We start from the raw sequence: 27601 nt of genomic DNA, 5'->3' as shown, positions 1-27601 counted from the left end.
TTTTTTAAATTAAAATACAGAAAGAGGTACGTTTGAACATTTTATTTTGGTTGTTCCAATGCGATACATGTACCTTTGTGAACTTATCATTTCAGAGAATGGATCTTGTTACAGCGTGATTACCTGTAAATACCACATTAATGCAATAGGCCTAAATGCTCAAAATGATGTCCGTCAACCTCAGTGCATCTGGCAATACGTGTACCGACATTCCTCTCAACAGCTAGTAGTTCGCCTTCCTTAATGTTCGCAATTGCATTGCCAATGCGCTGACGCATGATGTCACCCGTTGTCGGTGGATCACGATAGCAAATCGCCTTCAACTTTTCCCACAGAAAGAAATCCGGGGACGTCAGATCCGGTGAACGCACGGGCCGTGGTATGGTGCTTCGACGACCAATCCACCTCTCATGAAAAATGCTATTCAATACCGCTTCAACCGCACGCGAGCTGTGTGCCGGCCATCCATCACGTTGGAAGTACATCGCCATTCTGTAATGCACTGAAACATCTTGTAGCAACATCGGTAGAACATTACGTAGGAAATCTGCATACATTCTACCATTTAGATTGCAATCGATAAAATTAGGGCCTCCTGCCGCGCTGGATTAGCCAAGCGATCTAAGGCGCTGCAGTCATGGACTGTGCGGCTGGTCCCAGAGGAGGTTCGAGTTCTCCCTCGGGCATGGGTGTGCGTGTTTGTCCTCAGGGTAGTTTAGGTTAAGTAGTGTGTAAGCTTAGGGGCTGATGACCTTAGCAGTTAAGTCCCACAAGATTTCACACACTTCTTTTTATCCTTCCTCCCATAATGCCGCACCATACATTAACCCGCCATGGTTGCTGATGTTCCACTTGTCGCAGCCATTGTGAATTGTCCATTGCCCAATAGTGCATATTATGCCGGTTTACGTTACCGCTGTCGGTGAATGACGCTTCGTCGCTAAATAGAACGCGTGCAAAATATCTGTCATCGTTCCGTAACTTCTCTTGCACCTACTGGCAGAACTGTACACGACGTTCAAAGTCGTCGCCATGCAATTCCTGGTGCGTAGAAATATGGTACTGGTGCAGCCGATATTGATGTAGCATTCTCAACACCAACGTTTTTGAGATTCCCGATTCTCGCGCAATTCGTCTGCTACTGATGTGCGGATTAGACGCGACAGCAGCTAATACACCTACTTGGGCATCATCATTTGTTGCATGTCGCGGTTTACGTTTCACATGTGGCTGAACACTTCCTGTTTCCTTAAATGATGATGATGTCCTCCAGGATACCGAACAGCATACATAGCACACGCCCATTGGGCATTTTGAACATACATCAACACGATATCGGCCTTTTCCGCAATTAGTAAACGGTCCATTTTAACATGGGTAATGCAAATACCGTCCGCACTGGCGGAATGTTACATGATACCACGTACTTACACGTTTGTGACTATTACAGCGCCATCTGTCACAAAGCAAAAATTGTGGTCAAATTAAAACGTTTATATTTCTTTACGTGCTACACGAATATGTAATAAAAATTGGGGGTTCCTATTTAAAACCACGCAGTTGATATTCGTTTGACCTATGGCAGCGCCATCTAGCGGGCCAACCATACTGCCATCTGGTTTCACCATTCAAGCTACGCGAGTTTCGTTCTTTGTAGTTTTTTCGTTTGATGCTTATTTCGTGAGATATTTGGCCCGGTCATGATCAATTAACCACCCTGCATATATTTGGAATAGTGAAACTGTAGAGAATGTCCATGTTCTCACGACATGTTACTCGACTGAAAAAATTTCGGAAATTTAACGTAACCAGAACCTGTCTGCTGCTAATATTTCGTCTGTCAAATGTGGAATACGCGACTCCCAGTAGTTAACTTTCATGAAAAATAGTACCGTTCAGCTGTAGACCAGAATTATTGGAATAACATTCTTCTCAGAGATGTCATAATAGAATATATGTCTACTGCCATTCCGGCATTCCGTTAATTGGTATTTGACATGATATGTGCCTTGCTCACCGTACCTATTTATAGCGTAGACAGGAGCTCCGAAATGGTAGGACGTTTTACAAGCGCAATATGAACAATAGAAGGTGATTCGTTATAGCTGAATTTCCTACATTTAAGGATCACGTAAAAATAATTCCTTACAATATTTGCAGTTGGAGAAGAACTCTTATGGTTACGCATAAGGTTATCTAGGATTGTTTATGTTTCAAGAGTGTAAAGCCGCTCCAGTAGCAACAAAAGATGCGGATAGTTAACAGCAAACATGATTTATTAGACGGATATTAGTGCAGGTATAATTCCTGTTGCTATACTTCAAGATTTCGTGGGTGACGGAGACAATAAAGCCGGCCAACGGTACAGACGTCCACATTTACTGGGCGCATTAGGCGTGCTAACAGCGGAGCGGACAGTTGGCGGGCACAAAGCCGTTGTGAGGCAGGTGCTGCGCCGCTAGAGCTATGGTTAATTAAAGTTGGGGGGCTAGACGCGGGGCTTTGGTATTCGGCGCACAGTGCGCTGACGGCGCGGCCGGATGCCAGCCCTGCGTCTGTCGGGCAGGCTACCCGCGGTGCACACCTGCTGTGCCGTTTGGCGTGCGTTAAGCAGGTATTCCTCTGATCTTCGCTCAGGCGAGAAACCTGCCCCCAGGAAACAGTACTACTGAGCCACCTCAGAAAACCACCTTTAGATATCAACTGGGTCTTGCGATTCCTGAAAGAGCGTGTTATTTTACATGTCAAGCAGAAATGATGAGTATAAATTATCGTCTGATATATAAAACATTCCAGTTTCTCTCATCCTTTCATGCTTACTTAATTATCACGTAGAAACTGTCTGTAATCTGTATTCCATATTCTAGTCTGTGTCTACAACAACCTAGAGCTGAATGTGGTCAGACAGAGAGGGGCGCCCGATGCTGTGACCCGCCTTGTAATTCTCAGCTACATGGGATCATTGGTATTTGCTGACGTGCATCTTGCATTGGTATACGACATCCACGTTTACTATATTGGCGACTTCTGCTTCTGCAAAAAATGTAATCGATGTGTCGTCCTTTTATTCTCTTCCTGGTAATTAGCAATCCATCTTACTGGAACATCAGTGGCGTATTAATCTACGTAATTGGCAGATAGGAAGGAATTCCCGCACCACAAACTTCACAGTCTATGGGAGGGGGAATGGGGGGGGGGGGGGAGAGGGGATACAGGTTTTCTGCCTTTCTCCTAAATTCACTTAAAGGTGTAAATGAACCACACCGAAAGGCGATGAAAAAAAATATAGTGGATGTCAGGAAAATTGCAGTTGCCATTTCAGTAAACTGTCTCATCACGTTGCCTGATCTTTCTCATTATGACACTTCTAGCATCATCAGTAATCTATAGCAGATCATTCATTCTCTTGTAGCATCCTTAAACTTGTCTTAAATCGACTATAACTGAATTGGAACACAACCCTCTCTTCCTTCACGTTCATCAAGACAGGGCTAGCAAAGTTCAACTTATGGATGTCACGAAACAATTTGTTTCACGAACTGTAAAAAGAAGAACTACGTTCTGTAATTGTACCTAAAATTTTTGGGTCTACAATCAAATACTTACTTCATTAGTTCTTACTATCAGTAAGGAACTAGTAATATAGAAATGATAATAATAATAATTCATTTATCTTCGGTCGATTGACACTGCGGTCTACAGAGGAACTTAACTATTGTTCGTATGTGAGCTCATACCAAGCTAATGTCTTCCCAACTACACGATGTCGTTTTGAAGAAACAGGAGCCACAAAACTGGGCCCATGTTACAGAATTCGAATATTAACTAATCATTTCTTTTCGTAGAACAGATTAACACAGTATAACACACTTTCCCTCACTATTGGTCTAAATGTATGCTTAACGGTTTTGCTGGGAAATTTTTAATTCACATAACATGTAATAAGTGAATTTGTTTGCATTTCCTTCCTTTGTGATACACACAAAAAATGGTTGATCCGACACTGTTGGATACTGTAACTTTCGAGCAAAAGAACTTTACATTACTCAAAATAGATGGTATATTTACCAGTTGGTGAAGCTCGTCACTAATATGCCTTAGCAACCTACACTATGTGATCAAAAGTAATCGGACACTCCCAAAAACATACGCTTTTGATATTATGTGCATTGTGCTGCCACCTACTGCCAGATAGTCAGTGACCTCAGTAGTCGTTAGACATCGTTAGAGAGGAGAATGCGGCGCCCCGCGGAACTCACAGACTTCGAACGTGGTCATGTAATTGGGTGCCACTTGTGTCAAACGTCTGTACCCGAGATTTCCACACTCCGAAAACATCCCTAGGTCCACTGTTTCCGATGTGGAAACGTGAAGAGACAAGTAGAGCACAAAAGTGTACAGGCCTGTTGACTCAGAGAGACCACCGACAGTTGAAGAGGGACGTAATGTGTAATAGGCAGACATCTATCCAGACCATCATACAGTAATTCCACACTGCACCAGGATCCGCTGCAAGTACTATGACAGGCGGGATGTGAGAAAACTTGGATTTTATGGTCGAGTGGCTGCCCATAGGCCACACATCATGCTGGTAAATGCCAAACGACGCCTCACTTTGTGTACGGAGGGTAAACAGTGGACGACTGAACAGTGGAAAAACATTGTGTGAATGACGAATCACCTTACACAATGTGGCGATCCGATGGCATGGTGTGGGTACGGTGAATGCCCGGTAAATCTCATCTGCCCGCGTGTGTAGTGCCAACAGTAAAATTTTGAGGCAGTGGTGTTATGGTGTGGTCATGTTTTTCATGGAAGGGGCTTGCACCCCTTGCTGTTTTTTGCGTGGTGCTATCACAGCATAGGCCTACATTTATGTTTTAAGCATCTTCTTGCTTCCCACTGTTGAAGAGCAATTCGGGATGTCGATTGCATCTTTCAACACGATCGAGCACCAGTTCATAATGCACGGCCTGTGGCGGAGTGATTACACGATAACATCCCTGTAATGGACTGGCCTGCACAGAGTACTGACCTGAATCCTAAATAGCACCATTAGGATGGTTAGGAATGCCGTCCTCGTACCAGGCCTCACCGACCGACATCGATACATCTCCTCAGTGCAGCAGTCCGTTGAGAAAGGGGTGCCATTCCCCAAGAAACCTTCCAGCACCTGGTTGAATGTATGCATGTGAGAGAGGAAGCTGTCATCAAGGCTAAGGATGAGCCAACACCATACTGAATTCCAGCATTACCGATTGAGGGCGACACGGACTTGTAAGTCATTTTCAGCCAGGTGTCCGGATACTTTTGATCACATAGTGTTTATTATCGAAACGAATTACTGGGAAAATTGTGACTGTAGACTTACGTAGCGAAACGGAAATCTCTGATGTTCTGCTCTGCATCTCGTGGACACTTTCTGCGGGGACACTTAGAAAAGGAAATTGAAGACATGAAAACGATTCCTTGTAATAATATGTGAAAAAGGGGAAGTAATTCCAACTTTAGGAGCAACGGAGGAGAATTGAGCAAAATTTCTCTAGGGTCATACAACAATCACCAACAGGCTTCGCTAAATTACTATAGGTCCAATGAACATCATTATTCTTTATGCATGTTGTAAATGACTGAAACGCAATTACATTCATGGCCACGCGTTACTGAACGTGAAATTTGTATAATACATCAGGCTGATAACTTGTTTCAATTACTGCAAGTGCGTGAGAAAGCTAATATGAACATACATGGCCGCGCGGGATTAGCCGAGCGGTCTGACGCGCTGCAGTCATGGTCTGTGCGGCTAACCCCGGCGGAGGTTCGAGTCCACCCTCGGGCATGGGTGTGTGTGTTTGTCCTTAGGATAGTTTAGGTTAAGTAGTGTGTCAGCTTAGGGACTGATAACCTTAGCAGTTAAGTCCCATAAGATTTCACACACATCTGAACATTTTTTTTGACATACATGATGCAGCATGGAAAAAATAAAGAATCCATCATTTCCACGTGTGTCTCTACACAACGTGAGCCTTAAGGAGCTAAATAAATACGAGACATATGAAATAAAGTAAACTGTTCACTGTTTCAGAAGTTATCGCCGTAACAAATGGCTCTGAGCACTATGGGACTTAAGTACTGTGGTCATCAGTCCCCTAGACTTAGAACTACTTAAACCTAACAAACCTGAGGACATCACACACATCCATGCCCTAGGCAGGATTCGAGCCTGCGACCGTACCGGTCGCTCAGCTCCAGACTGTAGCGCCTAGAACCGCTCGGCCTCTGCGGCCGGCCAATCGCCGCAACAGTTAACCCATGTATCCCACTTTGAAAAGACGGTCATTACCTTCATAAAAAAGGTTTTCAATTTGTTATGGAACTATAAATTGAGCCAGACGGGCACATTAACGTTTGAAGCAAACATGATGGCCACGAATTTCTTTCTTCAGGCCTCTACAAACACGGAAATCGCATGAAAAGAGAGCATTACTGTATGGGGTATGTGTAAGGGCTTTTGACGAAACAGCTCAAAATATCGATGTGCTAGTGTCAATGATGTATGTATATACAATTCTAATCTTTTTCATGTGAGTTATTAAATTGACGGGAGGTTATTCCACATAAAAGCACATTCCACAAGTTAGCATTTTCTGTTTGCGTCCGACGGCGTCAGGCTGCATCACGTACCTCTTGAACTCCTTAAACAATCTATATTTCAGCTTCTCGTCTGGGGCTTTCTTGAGAATCTTTGGCGTCTTCCTTAGCGTTCAGCCAACTGGAGACACCAGATGATGCCGAAAAGGATTCCAGCAGAAGCGTCTAAACATTGATGCTGTAAGCAGGAGCTGAAGAGCCATATGATACGGTATAACAAATGGACTGCTTTGCCTTCAGTAAGCACTGTATAATATTAAACTTTGCGTAATATACGAACTTGATCTACACTACAGTATTGGTTCATATTGTAAGGGTTGAGACCGTTATGGTTGCTAGACGGCAAAGTGAAGTGTTGAGTACAGAGGTGAAGGCAGTTAGCACTCCGTGCAAAAATGAAATAGCAATAGCAAGACATAAGTTTATTCGGTTAAGTATTAAAGTGAATCATCCTCTCTATGGCATTAGCAAGGATAGCCACAAACACAGCACACAAACAGAATGCGCTGATGTGCATCCTCAGAAATCACTTGAGGTAATTGTTGTTGTTCAGTTAGTATCTCGATGTAGTGAAGGGTAGTGAGCAACAGGTGCAGGCCATACAGTGCTTGTTACTAGGGCACTCCTGTGGATGTCGAAGGGGTGTGTAGGAGTAGCTCCAGCAGCTCTGCTTATGATGTACGTGGTAGTGCAGAACTACGACGCACCTCTCCAGTAGAGGACTGCAGCAGTCGCCTGTGCCTGTTCACAGATGCAAATCAGGGACAACAAACCTAGGCTTGTAGCCTGGATAGAAAAACAGCCTCAAAATTAGGAGTCATCTGGAGAATGGTACGTGAAATATCACACTATGGGCATCGTAGGTGGCTCATCATATCTGATTTGGTGTACGAGCGTGGAAGTCTCAGTATTTACTACTGTCCGACTGAAGCAATGATTTTATGTCTGGCTGAGGACGACCACATTTCTCAACTTTCGGCTCATCAGCTGCTACACCTTGGTGTCACAACAGTGGTTTTCAGGAATTCAGCCTGGGACTTTTCCACCATGTCAGCAGATTGATAGGTGTTGTTGTAGAACATCTGCTTCTTACGGCACCATGCTCCACGGTTGGAATGGTGTTATGATCCTTCCTCAGTCATGTCATGTTGCAGAGTTAACGATTCACTCTCGCTTGATTGAACTGAAGCAATACCTTTCTGATGTTCGCTACCGTATACAATATCAACTGTCTGCCTGTTTGTCAGCACGATGACCTGATTGAACTTGACTTGGCTCTGGCAGGAGAAAAGCTTAAGAAAATTTTGCATTCGCATACGATATCTACTTGCAGCACAACAAAATATTGGGTAGGGAAATTTTCTGAGTTTCTTACATTAATTAAGATTTTTCGTAAATTTACATTCATCTAGAGGACATGTTGTCCTATGAAACTTGTCTCTGAGGCAGATATTAACATGAAAAACAAACCAACTATACATTACATCCTAATGGGTGACTACGGACGTATATGGCCAACATTCAAAAAAGAAATCCATGGAAAGAATGTCACAATCGTGTTCCACACCTTTGTTTGTGTACAACTATATTTCATAGCAAATATTGTAATTGTTAATCGGTATGATTACAACTTGATGTGCTTGGACTCCCATACATTGAGAACCATCACAAGAAGTTGTCGTACGATATCAGCATCTGCATCGGCCTAATAAACTAGATTCATATGAGTCTAACACTACCAAAAAATGTTTCGTACATGACACGGTAAGTCTCATCACTTGGCTATGGAACGGTATCACAATCAGCAATCTATTCCTTGTCCTATGATATTGTTTCCAGTAAGTTCACCTGTTATTGGAAGAAATGAGAATACAGTAAATGAATGTTTTGTAAACATCTTTCGGGAACTAGAGTAATTAACAGTAACATCACTCGAGATCGTAAATTACTTACTCCATTATCACAGTTGTGCTTGAAAGATAAAGCAGTAATCTCCCAGGCATTGCCTTTGAGACTCATTTTCGCTTTGTACATTTAGGCTGGCATAAATCTTACTTGCATTTTACGTTAGTTACTAGAGACGCTACATTATCGAGAGGAAATGCGATCAACAGCCTTATTAGTGACGATTCCAGGTGGCAAACGTTAAATTGGTTGCTGTGATCAAGGATATGAGCAAAGCGAATTCTGGATGAACGCAAAGTACTATTATCGTAACAAACGGAGAAGAGCAAACAATGAGCCTTGGCCCTTCCCTGTGACAACTTTGAACCTCTAATCCTTAAATAGCAGTGCGCCAATGTCTTGGATCTTCTATAAAGTTTAAATATAAAGATACTGCATAAATGAAGTCAGCAGATTTTACATTTGTTGAATTGTATTATTTACGTATCCCAATACTTCGTGCCGCAACTTTTGTAAGACTTTCTGCACGTTTAAGTCCTAATCCGCTGCCACTGCATTTCTTAAATACTTCACTTTCTAAGGTCAAATTAACTGTTCCTGAATGCAGTGCCACATGACTGGGCACTAATCTGTTAGTCCTCTTCACAACAGGTTTCATTATTGTCTAACGATAATCGTTCGTTCTGGTGTTCTATCATTTCTTCCTTTACTTTTACACTTAATTTTTGACGTTCCCACAGTAACATTGTAATTAACAAGCTCTAGCTTTCTTCTCTGCTTTTTTGCACCATAAAGCATAATGTACATATATTTCTGTGTTCCACTGCCGTACAACTCCTTTGTTTGGAAAAAAGTCGTCTCCACCTCTAACATGTTTTCTGATTCTTGTTTGTATTGGTCATAGTTTGTGTAAAAGTCTAGTTCCGAGCACAGTTTAACTGGCTTATTACACTGATATAGCAGAAACACACAGTAAAAGCATTAACCTATAAGTTCGATGTCACACAAACAGAAGATTACTGGCCACTACTTAAGACCACCTGCACTTCAAGATCAAAGCAAAATTCATCAACAGATAGCATCCGCTATAGTCAACAGTCTATGAAGCGAGTACATGGTGCACGGTGCATGGTGCTCGGTTATAGCCGATCAGACCTCATGCGACCCGTCAGCTCCAGGGGCACGACTTCTTCCCAGACCACTTATTGTGGAAACAGCTCGTAGATTGTGGGACCACTAGCGGTAAGGGCTGGAGTTAGGGATCGATCTGTAGCAAGGAAGTTTGTCTATCTGGACAGGACTGGGTTATAGGATTTCGTTACTAAACATCCCATATTATCTATTCACAAGCCAAAAAAATACATTTGGTGCACAAACGATGCCATTCAAACAAAGTAACAGTAACAGAAGCAGTTACATGGTAGTCAGCATTTAAAATAATTGAGTATTTGTGCTCTGACAGCTCAGTGTTGCCCTCGGTGTCTGTTACAACATCCCTCCCTTGGGGATGTGGCATTGTGTCACAAGCGGCCCAACTTGTGCCTGCTCCGCCTTAGGCGTGGGAGCGCCCCTGTTGTAGCTAGATCTGGGGGGAGGGGGGGGACACTGCTGTAGCTGGATCTGCGAGTGCCACTACCGGAATCGAAGGAGGGAAGTCTAGCATCTCCACCTCAAAAACTCCCGGCTGTGCTGGGACTGTCACCATGGAGTCCACCCCACTCGTGGAAGGCAGATCTGCGTTATGTAGGCACTGTAACTAAGGAAGGCAGTGGCACCGAAGCCCAGTCCAAGATCAACAGGTCATCAGCTGCTGTCTGTGGCAAACAAGATGGTTGACACGGTCAGGGACATGGGTTTTATGGACAAGAGAGAACTCTGGCAATGTATCGGGGCACAGCTGGTTCTGGTGGCATCTACAAAAGTTACAATCTGCAGAGACTTCATACATCCGGTGACCATGTGCATCCAAGTATGACGGCTGGTACACAGGTTCGGTGACGTCCATATGATTGGGACTACACCAGAGCGTTTGTCCGGAGCAGAGCGAGGGATGTGCAAGTCTGCCATCAATGGAGCATCTTTTTTCTTTTTTTGCGTTATTAATTTTCTGATTGATAATGGTAAAATCTAGGTACTCAATACATTGTTGGAAAAATTTACATTTCTTACATTTGAGGCTAGTTGTGGCTAACCGAAGAAACAAAGATTGCAGTATCTGAAAAGGTCCATTAGTTGATGCCCACGTCCCTACAGTGTTATCTAAATAACAGCAGCACGAAGAAATTTCCTGTATTAGCTGTTCTAAATAAGGCCGAAAGACCATTGGTTCAAATGGCTCTAAGCACTATGGAACTTAACATCTGAGGTCATCAGCCCCTAGACTTAGAACTACCTAAACCTAACTAACCTAAGGACATCACACACATCCATGCCCGAGGCAGGATTCGAACCTGCGACCGTAGCAGCCGCGTGGTTCCCGACTGAAGCGCCTAGAATCGTTCGGCCACCACGGCCGGCAACAGCCGATCGCTGTTGGCAGAGGGAATAAGCATATCGGTGGAACGGTGGAACCACTAAGGACAAAAAAGCAGACGAAACGCATTGGAATTCCATCGAGAGGCAGGACAAGCAAAAAATTCTGAAACAGTGTACGAGAGAGAGAGAGAGACAGACAGAGAGAGAGAGAGAGAGAGAGAGAGAGAGAGAGAGAGAGAGGTCGTTCCGATGCGCTTGAAGTGTCGTTGCCCTATTCGCGTTCCCCTAGGCCGGAGCGGCGGACGAGAGTGTGTTTTCCTGTTGCACCTAAGGGAAGTGTTTACCGTCGGAACGGTGCTGATGGTAGACAAATGGATCTGAGCACTATGTGACTTAACTGCTGAGGTCATCAGTCTCCTAGAACTTAGAACTAATTAAACCTAACTAACCTAAGGACATCACACACATCATGCCCGAGGCAGGATGAACCTGCGACCATGGCGGTCGCTCGATTCCGGACTGTAGCGCCCAGAACCGCACGGCCACTCCGGCCGGCTGATCGTAGACACCCACTGGCTTTAGGTTTCCTGTGTGAATATCAAAGTCTGAGCTTTTTTAACAATTTCGTCTATTTTAAGACGATCCGCTTGTTGTACAGCCTGTGAGCAGACTTCCATGTCGGACGAATGTTGGAGATGCAAGTACAACATCAAGGAGTCGGCTACGTGATTCTTCGGCGCACACGAAAGTACAACGGAGACGGAGCACATAAAAGTACAATGGGGACAGAACCTCGAAGATTAGTGACCTAGTCTTTATAGGTTTCCGATGGTTGTTTACAACGCCGATAAAATGTGAAGCGAGGGATTGCCTCACAGGACTGACATCCATAACGATCAGACAGCAGATTGCAAAGTTCAGCAAAAGACGAACTATCGTCTCCTATCTTTCATTGTGGACAGTTAATCTGGTTTATGCACAGACACAGAAGGAACATACAGTAAAGAAAATAACGTATAGTTCGATGCCACACAAATAGAAGATAGCCGCCCAATACTGAAGTCCGTGTGTAGTCAAAGATCAAAACAAAAGTCGTCAACAGATATCGGCTTGTATAGTGAACATCCCACCCAGTGAGTTCACAGGAAAAGGGATCCTCTTCGCGTCTGGTGCACAGCTACATCCCATCGGTGGTCACAGGGTCCCGCCAGGTGACGTGATGTAAGCTTCAGGGGAGTGGTCTCTTCCCAGAGGACTTCTCGCGAAGTCTGTCTATAGAAAGCCGCCCCACCGGTGGTGAGGGCTGGAGACACGGGTCGATGTTCGACTGCGCTGACAGCTCCATGTCAGTGTCGACGCCTATTGAGACAGGGCGAAATGAAAGTTTTCAGTTAGGCAGTAAAGAAAGGTCGTGCTTTTTTGGTAAAAAATGAACTTATTTACCCATTAGGTTAATGTGTCCTGGATCCCTGCAGAATGATTCCACTGTATCTACGAATCATTTCAACACATGGAAGCAAAATGGTCTACGTTCTGTACATTTAGGGTCAGGGGAAGTTTAACGTTGATAGTGGATCATCCCGCAGTGCGGACTTCAAATTCCTCAGCATCACCAATGATCCAGGAATTACCTTCTTCTCAAGTCTTAATCAATAAGAAGAATGTCTTCGGCGTCACACAATGTACGTAGCCTTCCGACAGAGAATCTGTACTTTCGCTTCCTGGCTGCAGAGCATTGGCTGCAATTCTCCGCTTTGATTCCTTTCACGCTGTTAGAGCAAACGGACCCGTGTCTCACCGAGAGCTAATACCTGTCGTACAAATTATGGTAAATTATTTTTGAAAGTATCCAATCAATGCTGTTAAATTCGGTTTGCTATTTACGGTTCGTGAGCATTCGATAAATTTGGCAGCCCATCTGGCATAATGTAATCTGGTTGTTAAGAATTGTGTTGTATGTTTTCCATTCCTTCTTTTGATATGCCCAGTGTAAGCTATTTGTTATAGCTTTAATGACCGACAACAGGTCTTCTGTAATTACAAACGTCACGTTCGACTCCCTGCCGCATAGGGTACGACTGATGTCCTGCGGAAATGACGCCAGAAACGGCAGTCCAAGAAAGGCGTTAAGAACACTGCTTTCCGGCGCCAGAGAGCGGCTATACGCGCAGTGCTACCTCGACGGAGAAGTGACGGCTGTTCTGAGTGCCAAGTTTATTTTCACGAAGTGCATTTTTATGTACGGTGCGCGTGCGCTAACCCTCTGCTCCTCCTAGGGAAGCCGGCCGCTCTCGCACATTCCATTAGACCTCCTTGTATCCAAGGGAGGCGGGAGCGCCGCATTCTTCTGTCGTAAGGGTTGCTTTGCGCTTCTCATTTCCCGTGTCTCTCCTACTGTGAAGGGATATGGGCTGTTTCTTCTGTCACTATAATAAAATAAATTTTTGAGCATAAGAGGTAACCTAATAGAACTGAACGCGTATGTACGTGGCCAAGGCTGGTTCGTAGCTTCTACTCCGGGAAGAGCTGCGACGTTTACCGATGTAACGTAGTGCCAGGGCCCTCTAAAATGTGTACAGATGTATTTCCTTTCAGTTTTAAAATAAACTTCTAAATTGTACCTAAATATATAATCTGCAGTTTGCATAATCAACAGACGAAGTCACGTTTCCCGATTCCTTAGCACAACAAATTGTAGGGGAGTGGTCGTACCATTTTACACTTTTCAGACTATAGTCTCTAGTCAGCCCTGTAATAACTTTTCCATATTTAAATGATGACATTGACTATTTACTTGCTAGAACGTTTCTGTGAAATTACAAAAATTATTCCGGAAGTAACATGGTTATGTTCCTCGGAACAAATACCCAACTGCAGTTTTAACGGCGTTTCAATCAGCAAAATCTTGTCAGGACTGTACGTAATCGTCCATCTGTTACATTACTGCTCTACTACCCACCAAATTCAGGAAGTGAAATCAAATCATGCAGAAGTATTATCAGGAACCAGTTGCAAGTTAAATACATTTTCAAACAGAAGGTAGTCAAAATTGAAAATAATTTCCATTTACAATACAGGTAAAATTATTCAGAAATTAAGCAAACTCTTCATTTGCAAGTATCATACCTCAGGTGGTAAAATACCTTCTTCTGTTTCAACGTACAAGATGGTGCACGAGCAACGAAGTGTGGCTAAACTGTCCACATGTTATAAAAATAGTTCGAAAATTTTGTAGCATTTCATTCCCCACAGAATTCTGTATCTTAACAGTTAACAATATATTCCAAACAACTTCAATATTAGGTTAGTGCATAAATTCGTAGCGTTTTTGTTTATTAGCTTGTTGATATCCTACTTGCTATAAGCTTTCTCACCTTTTGTCATTTTTTTATTTGCAGTTCTCTGTTGCTATTTGAGCTTAAATATTGCCATTCCGTCACCTAGATATAGTCTGTGACACTGTGGACGCTAGTAAACGGAGTGCTAAGTGGAGAATTCGGAACATTTCCGACATATTCTTCTGTCACGGGTCAACAGAACGGTGACAGCAACCACAGACATTTTTGCCTTGTTTGGAGATAGCGCATTTGTACAGAGCACGGCAAGAAAATCCTTTCTTGATATAACGAGGGCCGTGTTGACATTAGCGACCCTCCACTTTCAGGGAGAACTTCCTTGACTGATTTAAATGCATAAATCCATAAAGGTTCACGTCATTGTGCTCGAGAACTGGCAAATGCGATGAACCATAATCATTCCACCATCCTGCGACATATGCCTGCAGTGTAGAAGGTTCAAAAATCGGGTGTATGGGTATCGCATGCTCTAAGCCAAAGTCACAAAAACCAGCGGGTGGCCTTATTTACATCTGCGCTTGTTCGTCATCAATTGGCTCGTGGACAACACCGACCATTCCTATACCGTATCGCTACTGGTGACGAGAAATGACGTCTTTATGCTAACATAAGGAAAAGAAAGATATGGTTGGACCAAAACAAAGAAGCACCTCCCCGAACAAAGACCTGTGCGCATCCACAAAAGGTAATGTTATCCATCTTGTGGAACGGTGACGCTTTAGTGTATTCAAACCACTTCGCCGAGGTGTATCCATCACATATGACATTTATTGTCAACAACTGAGACGTCCTCCAGAAGCAATTCAACAACTACCAGAAGACTGCGTGATGCTACTTCACGATGACGTCCTCCTGCATTCTGCTAGACTGACAAGAAACACTATACGGGAGATTGATTTGGTAGCCATTCGTAACCACCTTATTGACCTGTTCTTGCGGCCTCCGATTTTCACCTTTTCCGACCTCTATCGACCAAACTTAAGGAACTTCCTTTCCATGTGGAAATTCGCTCCGAACATAGCCCAAAGAGTTCTTCGTCTCAAAACCATGTGATTTCTACTGTCGGGGAATCGAAAGCTATGCCAGCGTTGGAAATCTGTTGAAAATAATGAAGGAGAATATGTTTTTGATTACCAAAGTCTCTCTTATTAGTATCTGCCGCGTATATTAAACTTAAGGGAGAACGCTGCGAACCTCTGCACCAACTCAATATATTAAATATTACGAAAATATGTAGGGCGCGAAATATTTACAAATGCTGTAAAAAACACAACCTCATCTCTATAAACAATAAAAATTGTAGATAGTATCAGAAACCGTTTATAGCGTTCTTAGTGCGGATTCATTGATGTGCTCCCAGAATCAATGAATAGACTGATGTACTGACCAAAAAACATGTTGTTATCCCAACTACACTCTCTTCTAGGCACGATACTCTCCTCTAATAAAAATCTTACCTGCGTTGTGTCACTTAAACTGCGTGTTTTCGTAAAATGGAAGAACAGATACTAAAACCACAAAATACAGCATTTTAACGTCGCTGCATACTTGATGTTTCTCGTGTCTGCAATTCTGTAATCATCGTTTTTCGTATGTGATAAATGCTCTGCGTTTATAAATTGACACAATGATGTTTACGTGACGCCACACGCCCTGGGCTGTGATTGGCTCTGAGCACTATGGGACTCAACTGCTGAGGTCATAAGTCCCCTATAACTTAGAACTACTTAAACCTAACTAACCTAAGGACATCACACACATCCATGCCCGAGGCAAGATTCGAACCTGCGACCGTAGCGGTCGCGCGGTTCCAGACTGTAGCGCCTAGAACCGCTCGGCCACATCGGCCGGCCGGCTGTGATTGTCTTACCCAACAACGCAGTAAATGCAGCAGTTGCCATGTTGATTTAAGTGTTTGTACCCACATGCAACGAAAATATGCAGTTCACACTGCATTAAAAACCTCTCGAAAAACGCGTCATTTTTAGTGTGTTTTGTTGTGCTGAAGTGGCAACAAATGTGACGTCGATAGATAAACATAATACTAATTCTTATCGTACATTTTTCATTCTTACAGTATGTTGTAGTTCCTTACGAGAAAATAAAACTCACAAGAATGTAGGCACAATAAATTTACAAAAAGAATGTTGTTAATAACCTACGTTACTCCGCAAACGCAGTCAGCAAACGTTTCGCACCGTTATTGCCTCTAATATTCTGTGAAATTCTAGTGAGACATCTGCAAACTCTGCATGAAAATATTATAGATAAGAGTGGTGCCTATTCTGTCAGACATATCTGACAGAGCACATCCACTGATATCTATAATTCTGTAGCTGATGAAAATGTTTCAGTGCGGATGCACAACGAATGTCCGAACTCCTACGTGAATCAGAAAACTGTGAGTGGGTGGTAATGGGCGAGGGTTGCTACGAGGCAGTGAGCCGGAAGTGGAGAATTTGGGTCCGACCGGACGCGTGTCCGGATGGCCGAGACCGTTAATGCAACCGTTATAGAGAAACAGAATACGGGTGCGATTCCAGTCCGGACCAAATTTTCAATTCTCGCTGATGGATTGCCGCAATACCTGTACAGCTGGAAGTCACTATTTACTTCCTATCTCTTTCCAATCCTGTTTCCTTTCCATTCCTTTAATCCTAATTATTCTTGTCTGGAAATATGACAGAGATGAAGAGAGAAAGAGATTAGAAAGTGAAAGTTCCACCACTCTGTTGGTTACCTTTAGACATAGCAGCGGAGGACAAAATTGGCGTGGAAATCTATAGGACACACTTAGGCTTCTGAAAGCTTAGGTGCAGTATTTCGTAGAAGCCATGCTCGAAGACCTCGATTATATATGGCTAACCCCATTTCAATGCGCAACCTTAAGGCTAATTAAAATCACTTGATATCAGAAGTTGCAGAAACGTTTAACGACATTATATAAGTCCTTGTGAAAAATCTGTCGTTCGTCCAGATAATTTCGGTTTCGTAATACGTACATTGTTGGAAAATATGTTTTGATATATTGTTTATGGCGGCTCTTTCTCAGTGCCTTTGACTACAGGCCGGACGCATGTATGGCAATGCTTCATACGTAGTACTCTGACAGTGACTTGATGCGTCAGACACTTTTCTCCTCATATCTGCCTCTGTGGAAAGACACCTCTGGCTTATGAATTAAGCATGATACAGTGGTGCGAATAGACGACATACATTTCCATCTTATAAAATGTAAAGTCCGTCGTAATATTAATATAATTCATAGGACTACAGCAAGGAAACAAATATTAATTTTAGTTTTCCACCGTGTTTATGTTAACGGAAAACGGAGATAGTACCCATATTTGCCACGTCAGTACTGGAGCAGCCTGCCTCCCGTCGGACAATAAAATAGCGGTGATGGTCCCTGCAGTGCCTAGGAGGAGTAACGAGCATCGTCTGGGATCGATGGCGGGAGGCAGCGGACTGTCTAACCTAGGACGAGTGCATCAGTAAAAGACTTTCAGTATTAAGTGCAATAGCATGTTAAGGAAAGTCTGTTTATGACAGTACCTAAGACCAGTGTTGTTTGCTGTTTACAGGTAATGTGTGTGTCTGTGTGTGTGTGGGGCGGGGGGTAATGTGCGTGACAGAGTGGGTGTAATGTACCAAATGACTTACGCTAGAGTACTGATTCAGTCTGTATTTGCCACTGCCGTGGCTTGGATCTGTACTCTTGCCCACCGTCAAACTTTTTTGCATTAGATTACTCAGCACAAGAAGTAGCGACTGTCACCACCGATGCCGAGTAGGTGCTGGATGAGACCAGACTGCTAAGGTGATAGTCTCCTTTTCACCCCCCTCCCCCAATCCTACGACAGAAACAGTGTACGCAACTTGCCTGAGTATAGAGTAAATTCTGTGTGCAAATGTGAGAAAGAAGTCTAAATGCTCGCGTAGCTTTGTTCTGAGGCGGAACATGGGAACTAGCCCGCTATTAACCTAGTGGGATAAGAGAAACCGCCTGAAAACCACATACAGACTGGCCAGCACACAGACTCCCAATCGTTAATATGCCGGACGGATTCGATATGGGGTCAGCTTACCTCCCCATCCCGGAAGTAGTCGCGTTGGCAATTGCTATGTTCGTCACTATCTATTGAAAGGCCACATTCTATATTAGCTAATTTTAGGAACCGCAATTTCTGATGTATTGTATGATAGGCATAGCAGAAAGCGACAGTCGATACCACAGCCACCGTAACATTTTTGTAAAATCATATGCTGTCAAAACACGGTCACTTGTGGCATGCCATTTCTTTCTACGGCCGCACGAGATCTGTGCATAACTTAATTAGATTACGTCCTGGCAGCTCAATGTTTCCAAGCCATGCAAAGTGTGATTACTTGATAATCTAGTAGTTGTTGCTTTGTAAAACAACAGACATTAACTAAACAGTACGCCATCAAACAGCAGCAACGTACATTACATTAGATCCGCATGGACTGGACAAGTAAATTTTCCCCGAGAAGTGATGTTCATGTGGATGATACTTACACGGGTATCACCACACGTTCACATTGGACTTGAAGTTCAATACCAACCCCCTTCAATGGGTGGTGTTGCTCAAGGGACATACACATCTACCCTTTCCTCCCTTCTTTCCGCTCTCTTCTTAAAATATGCCGTAATTTTTGTTATTTTCTACATCCAGATTCACGTATTTTCTTTAAAAATACATATGACTGCTGTAAGTAAATAAAATATAATCCCAAAAACGAAACAAAGGAGCACGTGATGCTGCACAGATAACAGTGCCCGTGGCCTCAACTGCGAGGCACACATCTGCTGCGTATTGGAGGCTGTGGGTGTTGGCTAAGAGGAATGAGTGGAGCGCTATGTCCTGCATAAAGTAATATGATGAGAGGCCCCAGTAGTCATAATGCAGCTTAGAAAAAAAATTCGGCTTGTAGTGAAGGTGACGACCCTTTCTTACTACAGATAGTATTAAGGAGAGTAAAGAGAGGGTGTGAAGCTGGATTGGCTGTAAACACAACACGATAAAAGTTCACTATTATAGTGGTACTTATGTGCGAAGGCGCTCAGTTACACATTATTTTATTTGTTTCTTTATTTAACCGAATGTGGTTAGCAACGTCAGACCACTGTTACATGTGATCAGGGTTTCACACATGCAGTGCCTATTTTATATCATAGTTTCCTAAAAAATGTAACTGTTTTAACACGCAATCAGTATTAAAATGTTCGGAGTGTCTGAAGTGGCAGTGTGAGTAATTAATACTCTCTATTAACTAATCAAGCTAATGCTAGTAGTGCTTTTGCTATTGCATCTGCGGTCAGTAATAATAATAACAATAACAATAATAACAAAAATAACAGTAATAATATAAAAACAGTTTATAAGTGTACAGGATAGATGTTTTCTAATATAGCGAGTTCTGGGGAAAGAAAATTTAAAGATAATGCACCAGCTAAGAATACTGGGAAAAAAGGGAGATCTGGTTGTAAAGAAGGATGTACAAAAGTAACTAGTGGGTACAACGATAATGTTAATCTTTACTGGTGATTTCGTAGGTATGTCATCGTCTTCTGAAGTTGTATATGTTATTGAGTTCTCTAATATAACGCTGGAGTTTATTCCAAGACCGGGTTCCTGCTATAGGGAAGAAGTTACAGAAAGTGATCAAACGATTGAATGGGGATTTTCTACCGTGTTGTTCAGATAAGAGCGTTAAGGTCGAGGAGAGCTATGACGGACAATGTTAGTTGCTAGGACAGTAGTTGAAGACGGTATGGAAATCTCTGCGCTTGTCTGCACCCAGCCAGGGTAGCCGTACATGTGCTAGGGATATATGCTTACAGAGTTGTACATCACTGGTAGAAAGACTACAGGCACTTGCAACCAGTTCCAGGAGCAGTGACCTTTCCTGAGAAAAGCCTTGCGGATAATATTACCGTGATCAAAAACGAGAGGTATAGATGTTTGTACAAGTTTCTTTTTCAGGTAAAGAAGGAACAGTTATGTACTCTGTTCTAATCATATTTTCATCTGCCATTACACCTAGGCTCTTTGCTGAAGGAGAGACGTTAATATTTGTGCCATTTAGTGTTAAAGATGCCCTACGCCCATTGTGATACTGCACAGAGGTCGGTACTGAGATTCTCTATTATTGGTTTTGCAATTGCATACAAGTGGAGGTCATTAGTGTGCATGTGGTATTTGCTGTTGGACTAAACTGTTGACACTTCATTCACCTAAAATGAAAAGAGTATAGGACGTAATAACGAACCCTGAGGAACGCATGACACTACATGCTTCCATTTGTGACTTTATGGTGCCGGACATAACGCATTCCTGGCGAGTCGTCAGTGTGAGCGAAATCATTGCACTGCACTTTTCGAAAAAGATTTTAGAACATTTGTTGTTTCTGAGTCTAGTTTCTGCTGTCACTATTTGTGTTATTTAGGACGTCTTGTGAATTATTTCTTTAGAACGAAAAAGTTTCAAATATGCACGCAGTTTAAATCTTCCATTGCGGAAAGTGTATTACATCTACGACTGCCGACAAGGCTAGTGACACTTGGAAGCGTTATTCGGCACTATCATCTGCCTGTGCGACAGTTTCTTACCTGTGTCGGACTTCGAAAGAATTATGCCGTGTCACATTTCAGAGTATTATGCAGCATCTAGACAGTCACTGGGTGACTCTGCTGCTTGTAGCACTAGATCTGTGTCAGTTATTGAACAAATTTTAAGATTAATCCTGCGCCTAAGAAAACGAGAAATCCATAAGGATATGAACGCATTGTATTACTTTTGTTATGGGATCATTCCGAAGACGATGTTTGTATCAGCATAATCCTGCACCCTGTCACAAAGCAGCCTCTATGAGGCAATATTTTGTGGACAAAAACAATCCTGAAATGGACTGGCCTGCCTAGGGTTCCAGCCTAAAACTAACTGAAAACATTCGGGATGGAGTAGAACGTAGACTTCGATCCAGACCACAGCGTCCAACATCACTACCTTCTCTGATTTGGTCTCTGGAAGAAAAATGGGCTGCTATACCTACACAGACATTCAGATATCTCATTGAAAGGTTTCAAGCCAACACAAAAGCAAAGGGCAGACTTACCCCATATTAATTTCCACTAATAGATGTAAGAATTCTTTAGATTACATTGTCTGTAACACATGTATTGGCTGTTGAGACACACTCTGTTTGTTTGACTCACAGATGAAGACGTCTGAATTTCTTTTTAGACACCTTTTCTTACCTAACATTCGTCGAAGGTGCTATGGAAAAGCTACGCTGGACGGCTTAGACTAAACCAGGTCTACTTGTTACGGTGCTCGCTTATTTCCAAGTCCGTATCGATCTTAGTGCTGAGTATTCACTGAGATGGCGCTTTGGCGTTGGGTGTTATTTCCGTGTGTGATCGTTGGCCGGAGCTTAGCTGACGGCTTGTGAGGAGGAAAGAGGTGGCTAGCTTGGCGTGGAAACAGTTCGGCTCGGCTGGGGTTGTTTGCGTCTGGACGCTGAGTGGGGCCCGAACGGAAGACCAGACCGTGATTTTACGGTTCATAGTGTGGACAGCGGCGTGGTGTGCCGTTTTACTTGATTCGCAAGGGGAGCAAAATCTCGCATGTGGTAGTTTGTCGAGCCTGAGTTTGAAATACCTTCTATGTGCGGCGGGACGTCATTTCGCCCTCCTGTCTCTCCGTTGTTGGGATTTCTATCCTCGTTTACCGTCCCATGGATGTATATCGATGGGGTACGCTGCTCTCCGTACTCTACTAGACGCTGGTGATGGAAGGGTGTCGGTCAGCGGCACTTTAATCTGGGTGCTTTGTGTTTGATCTTCAAGTGCATAGTCTTCGAGTGGCACTCCTTAGAGTTTGCCTTGCGCAGTTAGATTGGAGTTTATTTTGTCTTGTGGTGCTTCCGCTCTCCGTTAACGAAGATTAAGCTTGATTCGGCACTCCGTACGACGCTTGGCACCTCAGCAGGCGAGTCGCAGCCACTTTCGCGACTAAACGGAAGCCTTTGGACTGAGAGGTCTTGTGTTTTGCATAGCATTCATAAATGGTTGTTTTGGTATTAAGTTGGCTGAGGTTTCTTATGGATTTCCCGGCATTTGGTCTGTTGCCCGGCCCAGGCTAGTCTCGTTATTTTAAAAGTCGGTCCTTGGTTTGGCTTAGTACGATTTTTGGTTTACTGCCTGGGTGATTCTGGTAGTACGCAGGGTCGCTGTGGTTGTGTTGCATTTTGTATGGGGCTGTGTGCTCGGAGCTGTGGAGTACCATGATTTTATTATTATTTTAAAGTAACATGATCACTTAAATGATTTTACTCTTGTTGCGTTAATTGCAACTGGGGGACTGAGAAATTTGGTAGTGTAATTACGGAAGATTTAATAGTGGCACATGCCCCTTTACCTGTTTCGTAATCTGTTAATTACCGAAAGACCTTAAGCTCATAGCCATATGATGTGATTTTCTTAAATAAATGTATTTTTATGTCATGTTATTGCTTTTTTTAAATTTGCTGGTCACTGGTGTACTGTTCCAAGTATTAAAATGTTTCAGATAGCTATTACTTAGGTGGAAGGTGCGGAACCGCAACGGAGAGAGTAGTTGCGTGACTTACGTGTCCTTTGTGGCGCTGCCTGGTGTCTGTTGTTTGTTTTGGTGCATCTGAGTTAAGTAATGTATTGCCTCCTCCCTTGCAGGCCCGTCGTGTTCTTCTCATAAACATTTCCTTCAAGGCATTTTAGTTAATTTTACGCAAGTATTATTTTAATTTCTTACATTGACAAAATTGTGCGGCCTTCATTATGCACACTGTTTGTCATAGTGGAGTTGGTGTGCCATTGTAATTTCTTAAACTCCATTGTGTGTGCCCTTCGTGATACATATTGTTTGTCATAATAGATTTGAGAATGCCAATTGTAATGTCTCATATATCATGATGTGCGTGTGTAATGGTGCAATAAATGGATGATTGTTATTTCTGTTTTGGCACTCTTCATGCCTCCTTTCTTGTTCCTGTTGGTAAGCTATTCTTGTACTTGTGTTGGTAAACCATAACAGCCGTCGGCATTCTCCAAAACTCCTCGGCTTACGTGCAACAAAACGAAGATACACTTCACGTCTTAAAAAGACATATAGCAATATATACTCCTGATGGATTGCCATACGACAACACAGTCTGCGCTACAGTTCCAATTATGTACAGCTACACAGACTACAGCTGTTGATGTTGCCTTATGAAATCGTCCTGCCGTTATCACAAACGACCCCTGTCCGACCACGTCGAGAGTGGCAGATGCCGCTCTGCCATCGTAGACCGGACCGCGTCCTTATTGCATCTGCACGACTGCGCTGTTGGGCCTGGGCTCCTGTGCATGCGGCGATCTGTTGGTTCAGTCCGTGACACTCGGTCCTGTGCGTGCGGCAGCAGTGCCGGAGTCATTGGAAATCGATGCAACAAATAACGGCAGCCTTCCCGGGGGAGTCATCTGGAGCGTGGCGCCTGTATCGGCAGAGGCACAGCCGCAGCCAAAGGACGGCGCAGAACGGCACGCCGGCAACGACTTCCTCCCACCCACGCACCCTCCGCAATAGCTTCCGCCGGCACCGCGATCTGGGCGCGGGAACTGCCTCCTGCCATTGGCTCCTTCCGCGGACTGCGCAGTGTAGGGGCGGGCCATTTGGCTGTAAACGTGGCATTATCGTCATAACAGCTTTCGTACTTGGTTACAACACTTACCGCTACTCGCTGTAACATTGTTCAGCTCTCCTCACAGACTAACAAGCAAATAACCACCCTTCGCCACATTGGAAAAAATCCAAGATCTGTGGCCATTACTTTTTTGAAGCTAAAAAAAATCTAGCTTGTTAGGAGGCTTCACGCTCCTATACAGTTTGTCCTGCATGAACGGTGTTTCTGCTCTTGCGCTCGGGTCATCTTCAGTTCAGTGTTCAGCTAACACCGAAGAGTCAGAAGAACATCTCGCAGTGGGATCGAAACGTCAGTCGTTCGGAAGAAATTGAAGAGGAACATGACGCAGCCTGGCATCTTAAACATCTTATCTTCAATGAAGATCCACGAAAGCCTGCGGAATACCTTACTTTGTCGTTTTATCATCAGCCTTGTAGTTTAACGAAGCCTGCCACGACCCTCAACCCTGTGCCAACATCTCGCAGTAGCACTTGCATGCACGGTCCTCAGTTAATTCTCTTATTTATTCTAATCTCTTTCTTCCACTACAGTTTTTACCTTTTGCCTCAAGTACCATTGAAGATAATCCATGATGCACTAACATAAATCCTATTATTCTGTCCGTTTTTCTTGTCAGTCTATTAGACAAGTTCGTCTCTTCACAGATTCTTTGCATAACCTTCTCATTTCCTGTAGACTCAGACGGCGTAAGTATCAGCATCATTCTGTAACACCACATCCCAGCGTTAATTTCAAAATGTACAGTTTTGACACATTTCATCTCCAAATTACGGGTAACATATGATACTAATACACTTCTTTCGATATCACGCTATAGCTGTATACGTGTATGTGTGCACTTATCACGGGATAATTGGTTATTTTAGAATTATATATTTTATGATTTTGGTTGAGGTGGCTTTAAATATTGTGGGCTAGCATGAGACTTTTAATTAACTTACACAGCGATAACACTCGTACTTACATCGGCTGCCCCGAAGTACGTACGATATAATATTTTTTAAACGCATCGCGCGACTCACCGCCATCTATTAGATAGTTTGCGTGAGCGCTGCTATTTAGAAAAGAAAATATGCGTATTCTTACGCAAACTGTAATTATTAATATGAGTCTCAGGGCTTACTGGTTATTTATGTACCAAATGTCACAAAGATTAACTGAGATATTGCGGAGCTTATTGAATGTAACGGTTTTCAATATTTCTTGTTCATTATTTGCAATGCAAAACTGGAGAGAATCTCATCTGCCGTTAGTAGGCCAAACTGAAACATACTGAACTCATTCAGTGCTGTGAATTTTGGTAAATGTAATTATCACTACTCCTTTTAACTTTGAAATTAATGAAAGATCAAAACTGAGAAGTCTCTCGCATTTACATTTAGTATTATGAAATGAAATTTTAGTTAAATAATACAGTCAGCGTAATGGCCGACTAAATCATGCTAGGGGAGATGAGATCCCTGCACTATGAAGTTCTGTAAAAATTTTGTTAATTATAATTAATGGTTGTGATCATGAGAGGTGACAACTAAGTCAACAATACACACTTTCTAATAACAATTATAAACATATTTTTCTAAATTACAACAAAAATTACATTAAATATTATGCAGCGCTACAATGGCGGTCTACCTCTAGACGAAACAAAAACCATTGTTTCTGATTTCATGGCCTCTGTTACACAGAGATTATACAAAAAATGTTCTTTTTTATATCGCATCGCTGTTTGTGATTTTTGGTTGTGTTTAACTTTTTTATAAATCTTTCTTATTCATCGCGCACACGTACACAGTCTTGAAATAATTTATATTTATTTATTTATTTATATTTATATATATTTCATACGTCTCATAGCAAAAACTTCTTTTCCCTTTATCGAAATGTCCATTTATGTGACGTACCGTCACATCGGCCACGAATGACTTCTTTGCCTGTACTAGATTGTCTCATATACTCTTCGTCCGTCTTGTGTTATTTGACTTTCAAGACAGCGCAATTTCTTCATTTAATCTTTTTCTGGTTTCCAAAGTTCGTCACTAATCATATTTCTGCTGCTACTTAATACTCTAGTCTTTCCTCAGTTTACGCTCAGTTAGACTGTTCATTCCATTGGAGAAAAGCTGCAATTTTTACTCCCTTTCATTAAGGATTGCTGAGATTGAACAGGAGGGGTAACAAATTGCATCCCTATATTATACACTTTCCCCATTTTATATCTTTTTGTCGGAACTATTTTGAACCGGCGAATCTTTTGTACATTGTGATGTCGAAATGGACTTAGTTTTCACGAATCTTTGATAACTATTTAGTTTGCAAATTTTGCTATCGTCGTTACTTTATTGCAATTGATAAGGGTATTTTCTGTCTGTATTTTAACTGAATATCGTGGGATCACTTCCCATTCATTTCACACGTCCTTCTTGAATGAACATTGTTCAATATAATTCTCTGTCGTCTACATCAATTACAGACGTTATAATATAGCCTTTTTTATTAAATTATTCACCTGAGTTTATTTTATATTTCTGTGTAATTCATTAACTAGTAATTCTAGACAATACATAGACTGTTCGACTGCAGGACCACAGGTACGGGTTATTAATTGCAGTGAATTAACTGCAAGGCAGGAAAGCAGATCACGGCTCGACCCTATGACTAGATTGAGCTATTCTCTTTAAACAGAACCGTGCAAAACCAAAGTATCTGAAGTACAAGTAACTGCAGGTAAAGGCACAACTATCTGCTCGTAAGTACTGCCGTTTAGAAGAGCAACTACACCGCTGTAAGCATCAGGCACAGTCTCAATTAGGATTTTCTCGTCCGGGATAAGAATTTAATCAATTTAGAATTGTAATCTTAGTTCTAACACGTTAAATTATTCTGTGATCCACGTCCCAAATCTGCGGCTATATAGGCAGTTTGCATGGGGGCTCAAGCATAAGATTTAGCAGCAGTTGTGAGTGTGAGAGAATTGGTATCAAAACCTAGGTAAAGGGAACTTCAAGAAAAAAGAAGGAGGGTGCGCAGAGGCGTGCTGACTTCGAGTCTGCAGCGGCCAGCAGCAGTGGAGGCCATGTCGGCGGCAAAGCGGCAGCGGCCACGGCAACGAGGGTCCTCGGCGGTAGCTTCGAGTTCATCAGCGTCGACATTTCGGAGAACAGCAGTACAGCAGAAGCCGCCAGCAGTTAAGCACTTGTGGCGGTAGTGTTAAAATGTGTGCACTTGCAGCGTCGTCATCAGTGGTGGAGCTTTCAACGATTAAGCAATCACCCTGCATGTGTGCTTCAGATAATGTTAATGGGCCAGTTAATGCAAAACCTGAACGTGGTAGTGTTAATAGAGACGGTATTAGTGTGGCTGATAGTCTGAAATCTGTGAATGATTCAGTGGACTGTTAAAGAGAATTCTGGCATATTTGAACTCTAAAATGGGGATACTGGGTATAGGTTAGATAGGTCCATTAG

Source organism: Schistocerca serialis, chromosome 6 (genome assembly GCF_023864345.2).
Source record: "Schistocerca serialis cubense isolate TAMUIC-IGC-003099 chromosome 6, iqSchSeri2.2, whole genome shotgun sequence".
Classification (NCBI taxonomy): Eukaryota; Metazoa; Arthropoda; class Insecta; order Orthoptera; family Acrididae; genus Schistocerca; species Schistocerca serialis.
This window is presented reverse-complemented; position numbering follows the sequence as displayed.